Consider the following 14,247-nt stretch of genomic DNA (forward strand, 5'->3'; position numbering starts at 1 on the left):
TCTCTATCTCGCTCTCTCTGCCTCTCGTTCACTCTCTCTCTATCTCTCTCTCTGTCTATAGTTCACTCTCTCACTATCTCGCGCTCTCTGTCTCTCGTTCAGTCTTTCCCTATCTCGCTCTCTCTGTCTATAGTTCACTCTCTCTCTGTCTCGCTCTCTCTGTCTCACAATCAATCTCTCTCTATCTCGCTCTCTCTGTCTCTCGTTCACTCTCTCTCTATCTCGCTCTCTCTGTCTCTCGTTCACTGTCTCTCTATCTCGCTATCTCTGTCTCTCGTTCATTCTCTCTCTATCTCGCACTCTCTCTCTCTCATTCAGTCTCTATCTATCTCGCTCTTTCTGTCTCTCAATCACTCTCTCTCTATCTCGCTCTCTGTCTCCCGTTCACTCTCTCTCTGTGTCGCTCTCTCTGTCTCTCGTTCACTCACTCTATTTCGCTCTCTCTGTCTCTCGTTCAATCACTCTCTATGTCGCTCTCTCTCTCTATCGTTCACTCTCTATCTCGCTCTCACTGTCTCTCGTTCACTCTCTCTTTATCTCACTCTCTCTGTCTCTCATTCACTCTCTCTCTATCTCAATCTCTCTGTCTCTCATTCGCTCTCTCTCTATCTCGCTCTCTCTTCTCCCATTCACACTCTCTCTATCTCGCTCTCTCTGTCTCTCGTTCACTCTCTCTCTATCTCGCTCTCTCTGTCTCTCGTTCACTGTCTCTCTATCTCGTTATCTCTGTCTCCCCTTCACTCTCTCTCCATCTCGCTCTCTCTGTCTCTCGTTCATTCTCTCTCTATCTCGCACTCTCTCTCTCTCATTCAGTCTCTATCTATCTCGCTCTTTCTGTCTCTCATTCACTCTCTCTCTATCTCGCTCTCTGTCTCCCGTTCAATCTCTCTCTGTGTCGCTCTCACTGTCTCATTCACTCTCTCTCTCTCTCACTCTCTCTGTCTCTCGTTCACTCTCTATCTCTCTCTCTCTCTCTCTCTCATTCACTCGATCTCTATCTCGGTCTCTATGTCTCCCGTGCATTCTCTCTCTATCTCGCTCTCTCTGTCTCCCGTTCACACTCTCTCTATCTCGCTCTCTCTGTCTCTCGTTCACTCTCTCTCTCTCTTGCTCTCTCTGTCTCTCGTTCACTGTCTCCCTATCTCGCTATCTCTGTCTCTCGTTCACTCTCTCACTATCACAATCTCTCTGTCTCCCGTTCACTCTCTCTCTATTTCGCTCTCTCTGTCTCTCGTTCACTCTCTCTCTATCTCGCTCTCTCTGTCTCCCGTTCACACTCTCTCTATCTCGCTCTCTCTGTCTCTCGTTCACTCTCTCTCTATCTCGCTCTCTCTGTCTCTCGTTCACTGTCTCTCTATCTCGCTATCTCTGTCTCTCGTTCATTCTCTCTCTATCTCGCACTCTCTCTCTCTCATTCAGTCTCTATCTATCTCGCTCTTTCTGTCTCTCATTCACTCTCTCTCTATCTCGCTCTCTGTCTCCCTTTCACTCTCTCTCTGTGTCGCTCTCACTGTCTCATTCACTCTCTCTCTCTCTCTCACTCTCTCTGTCTCTCGTTCACTCTCTATCTCGCTCTCTCTTTCTCTCATTCACTCTCTCTCTATCTCGCTCTCTCTGTCTCTCATTCACTCTCTCTCTATCTCACTCTCTCTGTATCTCATTCACTCTCTCTCTATCTCGCTCTCTCTTGTCTCTTATTCACTCTCTCTCTATCTCGCTCTCTCTGTGTCTCGTTCATTCCCTCTACCTCGCTCTCCCTATCTCTCGTTCACTCTCTCTCTATCTCACTCTCTCTGTATCTCATTCACTCTCTCTCTATCTCGCTCACTCTGTCTCTTATTCACTCTCTCTCTATCTCGCTCACTCTGTGTCTCGTTCATTCCCTCTACCTCGCTCTCCCTATCTCTCTTTCACTCTCTCTCTATCTCACTCTGTCTGTATCTCATTCACTCTCTCTGTATCTCGCTCTCTCTGTCTCTCGTTCACTCTCTCTCTATCTCGCTCTCTCTGTCTCTCGTTCAATCTCTCTCTATCTCGCTCTCATTCTCTCTCACTCTATCTCGCGCTCTCTGACTCTCGTTCACTCTCTCTCAATCTTACTCTCTCTGTCTCTCGTTCACTCTCACTCTCACTTGCCCTCTCTGTCTCCCGTTCACTCTCTCAATCTCGCTCTCTCTGTCTCTCATTCACTCGCTCTCTATCTCGCTCTCTCCGCCTCAAGTTCATTCTCTCTCTCTCTCGCTCTCTCTGTCTCTCATTCACTCTCTCTCTATCTCCCTCTCTCAGTCTCCCGTTCACTCTCTCTCTATCTCGCTCTCTCTGTCTCTCGTTCACTCTCTCACTATCTCGCTCTCTCTGTCTCCCGTTCACACTCTCTCTATCTCGCTCTCTCTGTCTCTCGTTCACTCTCTCTCTATCTTGCTCTCTCTGTCTCTCGTTCACTGTCTCTCTATCTCGCTCTCTCTGTCTCCCTTTCACTCTCTCTCTATCTCGCTCTCTGTCTACTGTTCTCTCTCTCTCTATCTCTCTCTCTGTCTCCCGTTCACTCTCTCTCTATCTCGCTCTCTCTGTCTCTCTTTCACTCTCTCTATCTCGCTCTCTCTGTCTCTCGTTCACTCTCTCTCTATCTCGCTCTCTCTGTCTCTCGTTCGCTCTCTCTCTATTTCGCTCTCTCTGTCTCTCGTTCACTCTCTCTCTATGTCGCTCTCTCTCTCTATCGTTCACTCTCTATCTCGCTCTCACTGTCTCTCGTTCACTCTCTCTTTATCTCACTCTCTCTGTCTCTCATTCACTCTCTCTCTATCTCAATCTCTCTTTCTCTCATTCGCTCTCTCTCTATCTCGCTCTCTCTGTCTCCCGTTCACACTCTCTCTATCTCGCTCTCTCTGTCTCTCATTCACTATCTCTCTATCTCGCTCTCTCTGTCTCTCGTTCACTCTCTCTCTATCTCGCTCTTTCTGTCTCTTGTTCACTCTCTCTCTATCTCGCTCTCTCTGTCTCCCGTTCACTCTCTCTTCTCGCTCTCTCTGTCTGTCTTTCTCTCTCTCTCTATCTCGCTCTCTCTGTCTCTCGTTCACTCTCTCTCTATCTCGCTCTCTCTGTCTCTCGTTCACTCTCTCTATCTTGCTCTCTCTGTCTCCCGTTCACTCTCTCTCTATCTCGCTCTCTCTGTCTCCCGTTCACTCTCTCTCTATCTCCCTTTCACTCTCTCTCTATCTCGCTCTCTCTGTCTCTCGTTCACTCTCTCTCTATCTCGCTCTCTCTGTCTCTCGTTCACTCTCTCTCTATTTCACTCTCTCTGTCTCCCGTTCACTCTCTCTCTATTTCGCTCTCTCTGTCTCTCGTTCACTCTCTCTCTATCTCGCCCGCTCTGTCTCTCGTTCACTCTCTCTCTATCTCGCTCTCTCTGTCTCTCGTTCACTCTCTCTCTATCTCGCTTTGTCTGTATCTCATTCACTCGATCCCTCTCTCGAACTCTCTGTCTCTCTATCACTCACTCTCTATCTCACTCTCTCTCTCTCTCATTCACTCGATCTCTATCTCGCTCTCTCTGTCTCCCGTGCATTCTCTCTCTATCTCGCTCTCTCTGTCTCCCGTTCACACTCTCTCTATCTCGCTCTCTCTTTCTCTCGTTCACTCTCTCTCTATCTTGCTCTCTTTGTCTCTCGTTCACTGTCTCTCTATCTCGCTCTCTCTGTCTCCCGTTCACTCTCTCTCTATCTCGCTCTCTGTCTACTGTTCTCTCTCTCTCTATCTCTCTCTCTGTCTCCCGTTCACTCTCTCTCTATCTCGCTCTCTCTGTCTCTCTTTCACTCTCTCTATCTCGCTCTCTCTGTCTCTCGTTCACTCTGTCTCTATCTCGCTCTCTCTGTCTCTCGTTCACTCTCTCTCTATTTCACTCTCTCTGTCTCTCGTTCACTCTCTCTCTATGTCGCTCTCTCTGTCTCTCGTTCACTCTCTCTCTATTTCGCTCTCTCTGTCTCTTGTTCACTCTCTCTCTATCTCGCTCTCTATGTCTCCCGTTCACTCTCTTTTCTCGCTCTCTCTGTCTGTCTTTCTCTCTCTATCTCTATCGTTCACTCTCTATCTCGCTCTCACTGTCTCTCGTTCACTCTCTCTTTATCTCACTCTCTCTGTCTCTCATTCACTCTCTCTCTATCTCAATCTCTCTTTCTCTCATTCGCTCTCTCTCTATCTCGCTCTCTCTGTCTCCCGTTCACACTCTCTCTATCTCGCTCTCTCTGTCTCTCGTTCACTCTCTCACTATCTCGCTCTCTCTGTCTCTCGTTCACTCTCTCTCTATCTCGCTCTCTCTGTCTCTTGTTCACTCTCTCTCTATCTCGCTCTCTCTGTCTCCCGTTCACTCTCTTTTCTCGCTCTCTCTGTCTGTCTTTCTCTCTCTCTCTATCTCGCTCTCTCTGTCTCTCGTTCACTCTCTCTCTATCTCGCTCTCTCTGTCTCTCGTTCACTCTCTCTATCTTGCTCTCTCTGTCTCCCGTTCACTCTCTCTCTATCTCGCTCTCTCTGTCTCCCGTTCACTCTCTCTCTATCTCGCTCTCTCTGTCTCCCGTTCACTCTCTCTCTATCTCGCTCTCTCTGTCTCTCGTTCACTCACTTCTATCTCGCTCTCTCTGTCTCTCGTTCACTCTCTCTCTATCTCACACGCTCTGTCTCTCGTTCACTCTCTCTCTATCTCGCTCTCTCTGTCTCTCGTTCACTCTATCTCTATCTCGCTTTGTCTGTATCTCATTCACTCGATCCCTCTCTCGCTCTCTATGTCTCTCTTTCACTCACACTCTATCTCACTCTCTCTCTCTCTCATTCCCTCGATCTCTATCTCGCTCTCTCTGTCTCCCGTGCATTCTCCCTCTATCTCGCGCTCTCTGTCTCCCGTTCACCCTCTCTCTATCTCGCTCTCTCTGTCTCTCGTTCAGTCTCTCCCTATCTCGCTCTCTCTGTCTATAGTTCACTCTCTCTATCTCGCTCTCTCTGTCTCTCGTTCACTCTCTCTCTATCTCGCTCTCTCTGTCTCTCGTTCACTCTCTCTCTATCTTGCTCTCTCTGTCTCTCGTTCACTCTCTCTCTATCTCGCTATCTCTGTCTCCCCTTCACTCTCTCTCTATCTCGCTCTCTCTGTCTCCCGTTCACTCTCTCTCTATCTCGCTCTCTGTCTCCTGTTCTCTCTCTCTCTATCTCTCTCTCTGTCTCCCGTTAAGTCTCTCTCTATCTCGCCCTCTCTGTCTCCCGTTCACTCGCTCTCTATCTCGCTCTCTCTGTCTCCCGTTCACTCTCTCTCTATCTCGCCCGCTCTGTCTCTCGTTCACTCTCTCTCTATCTCGCTCTCTCTGTCTCTCGTTCACTCTCTCTCTATCTCGCTTTGTCTGTATCTTATTCACTCGATCCCTCTCTCGCTCTCTTCTTCTCTCTATTACTCACTCTCTATCTCTCTCTCTCTCTCTCATTCACTCGCTCTCTATCTCGCTCTCTCTGTCTCCCGTGCATTCTCTCTCTATCTCGCTCTCTCTGTCTCCCGTTCACACTCTCTCTATCTCGCTCTCTCTGTCTCTCGTTCACTCTCTCTCTATCTTGCTCTCTCTGTCTCTCGTTCACTGTCTCTCCATCTTGCTCTCTCTGTCTCTCGTTCATTCTCTCTCTATCTCGCACTCTCTCTCTCTCATCAGTCTCTATCTATCTCGCTCTTTCTGTCTCTCGTTCACTCTGTCTCTATCTCGCTCTCTCTGTCTATAGTTCACTCTCTCACCATCTCGCGCTCTCTATCGCTCGTTCAGTCTCTCCCTATCTCGCTCTCTCTGTCTATAGTTCACTCTCTCTCTATCTCGTTCTCTCTGTCTCACAATCAATCTCTCTCTATCTCGCTCTCTGTCTCTCGTTCACTCTCTATCTCGCTCTCGCTCTCTCATTCACTATCTCTCTATCTCGCTCTCTCTGTCTCTCGTTCACTGTCTCTCTATCTCGCTCTTTCTGTCTCTTGTTCACTCTCTCTCTATCTCGCTCTCTCTGTCTCCCGTTCACTCTCTCTTCTCGCTCTCTCTGTCTGTCTTTCTCTCTCTCTCTATCTCGCTCTCTCTGTCTCTCGTTCACTCTCTCTCTATCTCCGCTCTCTCTGTCTCTCGTTCACTCTCTCTATCTTGCTCTCTCTGTCTCCCGTTTCACTCTCTTTTCTCGCTCTCTCTGTCTGTCTTTCTCTCTCTATCTCTATCGTTCACTCTCTATCTCGCTCTCACTGTCTCTCGTTCACTCTCTCTTTATCTCACTCTCTCTGTCTCTCATTCACTCTCTCTCTATCTCAATCTCTCTTTCTCTCATTCGCTCTCTCTCTATCTCGCTCTCTCTGTCTCCCGTTCACACTCTCTCTATCTCGCTCTCTCTGTCTCTCGTTCACTCTCTCACTATCTCGCTCTCTCTGTCTCTCGTTCACTCTCTCTCTATCTCGCTCTCTCTGTCTCTTGTTCACTCTCTCTCTATCTCGCTCTCTCTGTCTCCCGTTCACTCTCTTTTCTCGCTCTCTCTGTCTGTCTTTCTCTCTCTCTCTATCTCGCTCTCTCTGTCTCTCGTTCACTCTCTCTCTATCTCGCTCTCTCTGTCTCTCGTTCACTCTCTCTATCTTGCTCTCTCTGTCTCCCGTTCACTCTCTCTCTATCTCGCTCTCTCTGTCTCCCGTTCACTCTCTCCCTATCTCGCTCTCTCTGTCTCCCGTTCACTCTCTCTCTATCTCGCTCTCTCTGTCTCTCGTTCACTCACTTCTATCTCGCTCTCTCTGTCTCTCGTTCACTCTCTCTCTATCTCACACGCTCTGTCTCTCGTTCACTCTCTCTCTATCTCGCTCTCTCTGTCTCTCGTTCACTCTATCTCTATCTCGCTTTGTCTGTATCTCATTCACTCGATCCCTCTCTCGCTCTCTATGTCTCTCTTTCACTCACACTCTATCTCACTCTCTCTCTCTCTCATTCCCTCGATCTCTATCTCGCTCTCTCTGTCTCCCGTGCATTCTCCCTCTATCTCGCGCTCTCTGTCTCCCGTTCACCCTCTCTCTATCTCGCTCTCTCTGTCTCTCGTTCAGTCTCTCCCTATCTCGCTCTCTCTGTCTATAGTTCACTCTCTCTATCTCGCTCTCTCTGTCTCTCGTTCACTCTCTCTCTATCTCGCTCTCTCTGTCTCTCGTTCACTCTCTCTCTATCTTGCTCTCTCTGTCTCTCGTTCACTCTCTCCCTATCTCGCTATCTCTGTCTCCCCTTCACTCTCTCTCTATCTCGCTCTCTCTGTCTCCCGTTCACTCTCTCTCTATCTCGCTCTCTGTCTCCTGTTCTCTCTCTCTCTATCTCTCTCTCTGTCTCCCGTTAAGTCTCTCTCTATCTCGCCCTCTCTGTCTCCCGTTCACTCGCTCTCTATCTCGCTCTCTCTGTCTCCCGTTCACTCTCTCTCTATCTCGCCCGCTCTGTCTCTCGTTCACTCTCTCTCTATCTCGCTCTCTCTGTCTCTCGTTCACTCTCTCTCTATCTCGCTTTGTCTGTATCTTATTCACTCGATCCCTCTCTCGCTCTCTTCTTCTCTCTATCACTCACTCTCTATCTCTCTCTCTCTCTCTCTCATTCACTCGCTCTCTATCTCGCTCTCTCTGTCTCCCGTGCATTCTCTCTCTATCTCGCTCTCTCTGTCTCCCGTTCACACTCTCTCTATCTCGCTCTCTCTGTCTCTCGTTCACTCTCTCTCTATCTTGCTCTCTCTGTCTCTCGTTCACTGTCTCTCCATCTTGCTCTCTCTGTCTCTCGTTCATTCTCTCTCTATCTCGCACTCTCTCTCTCTCATCAGTCTCTATCTATCTCGCTCTTTCTGTCTCTCATTCACTCTCTCTCTATCTCGCTCTCTCTGTCTATAGTTCACTCTCTCACCATCTCGCGCTCTCTATCGCTCGTTCAGTCTCTCCCTATCTCGCTCTCTCTGTCTATAGTTCACTCTCTCTCTATCTCGTTCTCTCTGTCTCACAATCAATCTCTCTCTATCTCGCTCTCTGTCTCTCGTTCACTCTCTATCTCGCTCTCTCTGTCTCTCGTTCACTCTCTCTCTATCTCGCTCTCTCTGTCTCTCGTTCACTCTCTCTCTATTTCGCTCTCTCTGTCTCTCGTTCACTCACTCTCTATGTCGCTCTCTCTCTCTATCGTTCACTGTCTATCTCGCTCTCACTCTCTCTCGTTCACTCTCTCTTTTTCTCACTCTCTCTGTGGCTCATTCACTCTCTCTCTATCTCAATCTCTCTGTCTCTCATTCGCTCTCTCTCTATCTCGCTCTCTCTGTCTCCCGTTCACACTCTCTCTATCTCGCTCTCTCTGTCTCTCGTTCACTCTCTCTCTATCTCGCTCTCTCTGTCTCTCGTTCACTGTCTCTCTATCTCGCTATCTCTGTCTCTTGTTCATTCTCTCTCTATCTCGCACTCTCTCTCTCTCATTCAGTCTCTATCTATCTCGCTCTTTCTGTCTCTCATTCACTCTCTCTCTATCTCGCTCTCTGTCTCCCTTTCACTCTCTCTCTGTGTCGCTCTCACTGTCTCATTCACTCTCTCTCTCTCTCACTCTCTCTGTCTCTCGTTCACTCTCTATCTCGCTCTCTCTTTCTCTCATTCACTCTCTCTCTATCTCGCTCTCTCTGTCTCTCATTCACTCTCTCTCTATCTCACTCTCTCTTGTCTCTTATTCACTCTCTCTCTATCTCGCTCTCTCTGTGTCTCGTTCATTCCCTCTACCTCGCTCTCCCTATCTCTCGTTCACTCTCTCTCTATCTCACTCTCTCTGTATCTCATTCACTCTCTCTCTATCTCGCTCACTCTGTCTCTTATTCACTCTCTCTCTATCTCGCTCACTCTGTGTCTCGTTCATTCCCTCTACCTCGCTCTCCCTATCTCTCTTTCACTCTCTCTCTATCTCACTCTGTCTGTATCTCATTCACTCTCTCTGTATCTCGCTCTCTCTGTCTCTCGTTCACTCTCTCTCTATCTCGCTCTCTCTGTCTCTCGTTCAATCTCTCTCTATCTCGCTCTCATTCTCTCTCACTCTATCTCGCGCTCTCTGACTCTCGTTCACTCTCTCTCAATCTTACTCTCTCTGTCTCTCGTTCACTCTCACTCTCACTTGCCCTCTCTGTCTCCCGTTCACTCTCTCAATCTCGCTCTCTCTGTCTCTCATTCACTCGCTCTCTATCTCGCTCTCTCTGCCTCAAGTTCATTCTCTCTCTCTCTCGCTCTCTCTGTCTCTCATTCACTCTCTCTCTATCTCCCTCTCTCAGTCTCCCGTTCACTCTCTCTCTATCTCGCTCTCTCTGTCTCTCGTTCACTCTCTCACTATCTCGCTCTCTCTGTCTCCCGTTCACACTCTCTCTATCTCGCTCTCTCTGTCTCTCGTTCACTCTCTCTCTATCTTGCTCTTTCTGTCTCTCGTTCACTGTCTCTCTATCTCGCTCTCTCTGTCTCCCTTTCACTCTCTCTCTATCTCGCTCTCTGTCTACTGTTCTCTCTCTCTCTATCTCTCTCTCTGTCTCCCGTTCACTCTCTCTCTATCTCGCTCTCTCTGTCTCTCTTTCACTCTCTCTATCTCGCTCTCTCTGTCTCTCGTTCACTCTCTCTCTATCTCGCTCTCTCTGTCTCTCGTTCGCTCTCTCTCTATTTCGCTCTCTCTGTCTCTCGTTCACTCTCTCTCTATGTCGCTCTCTCTCTCTATCGTTCACTCTCTATCTCGCTCTCACTGTCTCTCGTTCACTCTCTCTTTATCTCACTCTCTCTGTCTCTCATTCACTCTCTCTCTATCTCAATCTCTCTTTCTCTCATTCGCTCTCTCTCTATCTCGCTCTCTCTGTCTCCCGTTCACACTCTCTCTATATCGCTCTCTCTGTCTCTCGTTCACTCTCTCACTATCTCGCTCTCTCTGACTCTCGTTCAATCTCTCTCTCTAACTCGCTCTCTCATTCACTATCTCTCTATCTCGCTCTCTCTGTCTCTCGTTCACTCTCTCTCTATCTCGCTCTTTCTGTCTCTTGTTCACTCTCTCTCTATCTCGCTCTCTCTGTCTCCCGTTCACTCTCTCTTCTCGCTCTCTCTGTCTGTCTTTCTCTCTCTCTCTATCTCGCTCTCTCTGTCTCTCGTTCACTCTCTCTCTATCTCGCTCTCTCTGTCTCTCGTTCACTCTCTCTATCTTGCTCTCTCTGTCTCCCGTTCACTCTCTCTCTATCTCGCTCTCTCTGTCTCCCGTTCACTCTCTCTCTATCTCCCTTTCACTCTCTCTCTATCTCGCTCTCTCTGTCTCTCGTTCACTCTCTCTCTATCTCGCTCTCTCTGTCTCTCGTTCACTCTCTCTCTATTTCACTCTCTCTGTCTCCCGTTCACTCTCTCTATTTCGCTCTCTCTGTCTCTCGTTCACTCTCTCTCTATCTCGCCCGCTCTGTCTCTCGTTCACTCTCTCTCTATCTCGCTCTCTCTGTCTCTCGTTCACTCTCTCTCTATCTCGCTCTGTCTGTATCTCATTCACTCGATCCCTCTCTCGCTCTCTCTGTCTCTCTATCACTCTCTCTCTATCTCACTCTCTCTGTCTCTCATTCACTCGATCTCTATCTCGCTCTCTCTGTCTCCCGTGCATTCTCTCTCTATCTCGCTCTCTCTGTCTCCCGTTCACACTCTCTCTATCTCGCTCTCTCTGTCTCTCGTTCACTCTCTCTCTGTCTTGCTCTCTCTGTCTCTTGTTCACTCTCTCTCTATCTCGCTCTCTCTGTCTCCCGTTCACTCTCTCTCTATCTCGCTCTATCTATCTCTCGTTCACTCTCACACTATCACACTCTCTCTGTCTCCCGTTCACTCTCTCTCTATTTCGCTCTCTCTGTCTCTCGTTCACTCTCTCTCTATCTCGCACTCTCTGTCTCTCGTTCACTCTCTCTCTATCTCGCTCTCTCTGTCTCTCGTTCACTCTCTCTCTATCTCGCTTTGTCTGTATCTCATTCACTCGATCCCTCTCTCGCTCTCTATGTCTCTCTTTCACTCACACTCTATCTCACTCTCTCTCTCTCTCATTCCCTCGATCTCTATCTCGCTCTCTCTGTCTCCCGTGCATTCTCCCTCTTTCTCGCGCTCTCTGTCTCCCGTTCACCCTCTCTCTATCTCGCTCTCTCTGTCTCTCGTTCAGTCTCTCCCTAAATCGCTCTCTCTGTCTATAGTTCACTCTCTCTATCTCGCTCTCTCTGTCTCTCGTTCACTCTCTCTCTATCTCGCTCTCTCTGTCTCTCGTTCACTCTCTCTCTATCTGCTCTCTCTGTCTCTCGTTCACTGTCTCTCTATCTCGCTATCTCTGTCTCCCCTTCACTCTCTCTCTATCTCGCTCTCTCTGTCTCCCGTTCACTCTCTCTCTATCTCGCTCTCTGTCTACTGTTCTCTCTCTCTCTATCTCTCTCTCTGTCTCCCGTTAAGTCTCTCTCTATCTCGCCCTCTCTGTCTCCCGTTCACTCGCTCTCTATCTCGCTCTCTCTGTCTCCCGTTCACTCTCTCTCTATCTCGCCCGCTCTGTCTCTCGTTCACTCTCTCTCTATCTCGCTCTCTCTGTCTCTCGTTCACTCTCTCTCTATCTCGCTTTGTCTGTATCTCATTCACTCGATCCCTCTCTCGCTCTCTTCTTCTCTCTATCACTCACTCTCTATCTCACTCTCTCTCTCTCTCATTCACTCGATCTCTATCTCGCTCTCTCTGTCTCCCGTGCATTCTCTCTCTATCTTGCTCTCTCTGTCTCCCGTTCACACTCTCTCTATCTCGCTCTCTCTGTCTCTCGTTCACTCTCTCTCTATCTTGCTCTCTCTGTCTCTCGTTCACTGTCTCTCCATCTTGCTCTCTCTGTCTCTCGTTCATTCTCTCTCTATCTCGCACTCTCTCTCTCTCATCAGTCTCTATCTATCTCGCTCTTTCTGTCTCTCATTCACTCTCTCTCTATCTCGCTCTCTCTGTCTCTCTTTCACTCTCTCTATCTCGCTCTCTCTGTCTCTCGTTCACTCTCTCTCTATCTCGCTCTCTCTGTCTCTCGTTCGCTCTCTCTCTATTTCGCTCTCTCTGTCTCTCGTTCACTCTCTCTCTATGTCGCTCTCTCTCTCTATCGTTCACTCTCTATCTCGCTCTCACTGTCTCTCGTTCACTCTCTCTTTATCTCACTCTCTCTGTCTCTCATTCACTCTCTCTCTATCTCAATCTCTCTTTCTCTCATTCGCTCTCTCTCTATCTCGCTCTCTCTGTCTCCCGTTCACACTCTCTCTATCTCGCTCTCTCTGTCTCTCGTTCACTCTCTCACTATCTCGCTCTCTCTGACTCTCGTTCAATCTCTCTCTCTAACTCGCTCTCTCATTCACTATCTCTCTATCTCGCTCTCTCTGTCTCTCGTTCACTGTCTCTCTATCTCGCTCTTTCTGTCTCTTGTTCACTCTCTCTCTATCTCGCTCTCTCTGTCTCCCGTTCACTCTCTCTTCTCGCTCTCTCTGTCTGTCTTTCTCTCTCTCTCTATCTCGCTCTCTCTGTCTCTCGTTCACTCTCTCTCTATCTCGCTCTCTCTGTCTCTCGTTCACTCTCTCTATCTTGCTCTCTCTGTCTCCCGTTCACTCTCTTTTCTCGCTCTCTCTGTCTGTCTTTCTCTCTCTATCTCTATCGTTCACTCTCTATCTCGCTCTCACTGTCTCTCGTTCACTCTCTCTTTATCTCACTCTCTCTGTCTCTCATTCACTCTCTCTCTATCTCAATCTCTCTTTCTCTCATTCGCTCTCTCTCTATCTCGCTCTCTCTGTCTCCCGTTCACACTCTCTCTATCTCGCTCTCTCTGTCTCTCGTTCACTCTCTCACTATCTCGCTCTCTCTGTCTCTCGTTCACTCTCTCTCTATCTCGCTCTCTCTGTCTCTTGTTCACTCTCTCTCTATCTCGCTCTCTCTGTCTCCCGTTCACTCTCTTTTCTCGCTCTCTCTGTCTGTCTTTCTCTCTCTCTCTATCTCGCTCTCTCTGTCTCTCGTTCACTCTCTCTCTATCTCGCTCTCTCTGTCTCTCGTTCACTCTCTCTATCTTGCTCTCTCTGTCTCCCGTTCACTCTCTCTCTATCTCGCTCTCTCTGTCTCCCGTTCACTCTCTCCCTATCTCGCTCTCTCTGTCTCCCGTTCACTCTCTCTCTATCTCGCTCTCTCTGTCTCTCGTTCACTCACTTCTATCTCGCTCTCTCTGTCTCTCGTTCACTCTCTCTCTATCTCACACGCTCTGTCTCTCGTTCACTCTCTCTCTATCTCGCTCTCTCTGTCTCTCGTTCACTCTATCTCTATCTCGCTTTGTCTGTATCTCATTCACTCGATCCCTCTCTCGCTCTCTATGTCTCTCTTTCACTCACACTCTATCTCACTCTCTCTCTCTCTCATTCCCTCGATCTCTATCTCGCTCTCTCTGTCTCCCGTGCATTCTCCCTCTATCTCGCGCTCTCTGTCTCCCGTTCACCCTCTCTCTATCTCGCTCTCTCTGTCTCTCGTTCAGTCTCTCCCTATCTCGCTCTCTCTGTCTATAGTTCACTCTCTCTATCTCGCTCTCTCTGTCTCTCGTTCACTCTCTCTCTATCTCGCTCTCTCTGTCTCTCGTTCACTCTCTCTCTATCTTGCTCTCTCTGTCTCTCGTTCACTCTCTCCCTATCTCGCTATCTCTGTCTCCCCTTCACTCTCTCTCTATCTCGCTCTCTCTGTCTCCCGTTCACTCTCTCTCTATCTCGCTCTCTGTCTCCTGTTCTCTCTCTCTCTATCTCTCTCTCTGTCTCCCGTTAAGTCTCTCTCTATCTCGCCCTCTCTGTCTCCCGTTCACTCGCTCTCTATCTCGCTCTCTCTGTCTCCCGTTCACTCTCTCTCTATCTCGCCCGCTCTGTCTCTCGTTCACTCTCTCTCTATCTCGCTCTCTCTGTCTCTCGTTCACTCTCTCTCTATCTCGCTTTGTCTGTATCTTATTCACTCGATCCCTCTCTCGCTCTCTTCTTCTCTCTATCACTCACTCTCTATCTCTCTCTCTCTCTCTCTCATTCACTCGCTCTCTATCTCGCTCTCTCTGTCTCCCGTGCATTCTCTCTCTATCTCGCTCTCTCTGTCTCCCGTTCACACTCTCTCTATCTCGCTCTCTCTGTCTCTCGTTCACTCTCTCTCTATCTTGCTCTCTCTGTCTCTCGTTCACTGTCTCTCCATCTTGCTCTCTCTGTCTCTCG

The sequence above is a fragment of the Carcharodon carcharias genome (assembly GCF_017639515.1).
Source record: "Carcharodon carcharias isolate sCarCar2 chromosome 40 unlocalized genomic scaffold, sCarCar2.pri SUPER_40_unloc_1, whole genome shotgun sequence".
In the NCBI taxonomy this organism is placed as follows: domain Eukaryota; kingdom Metazoa; phylum Chordata; class Chondrichthyes; order Lamniformes; family Lamnidae; genus Carcharodon; species Carcharodon carcharias.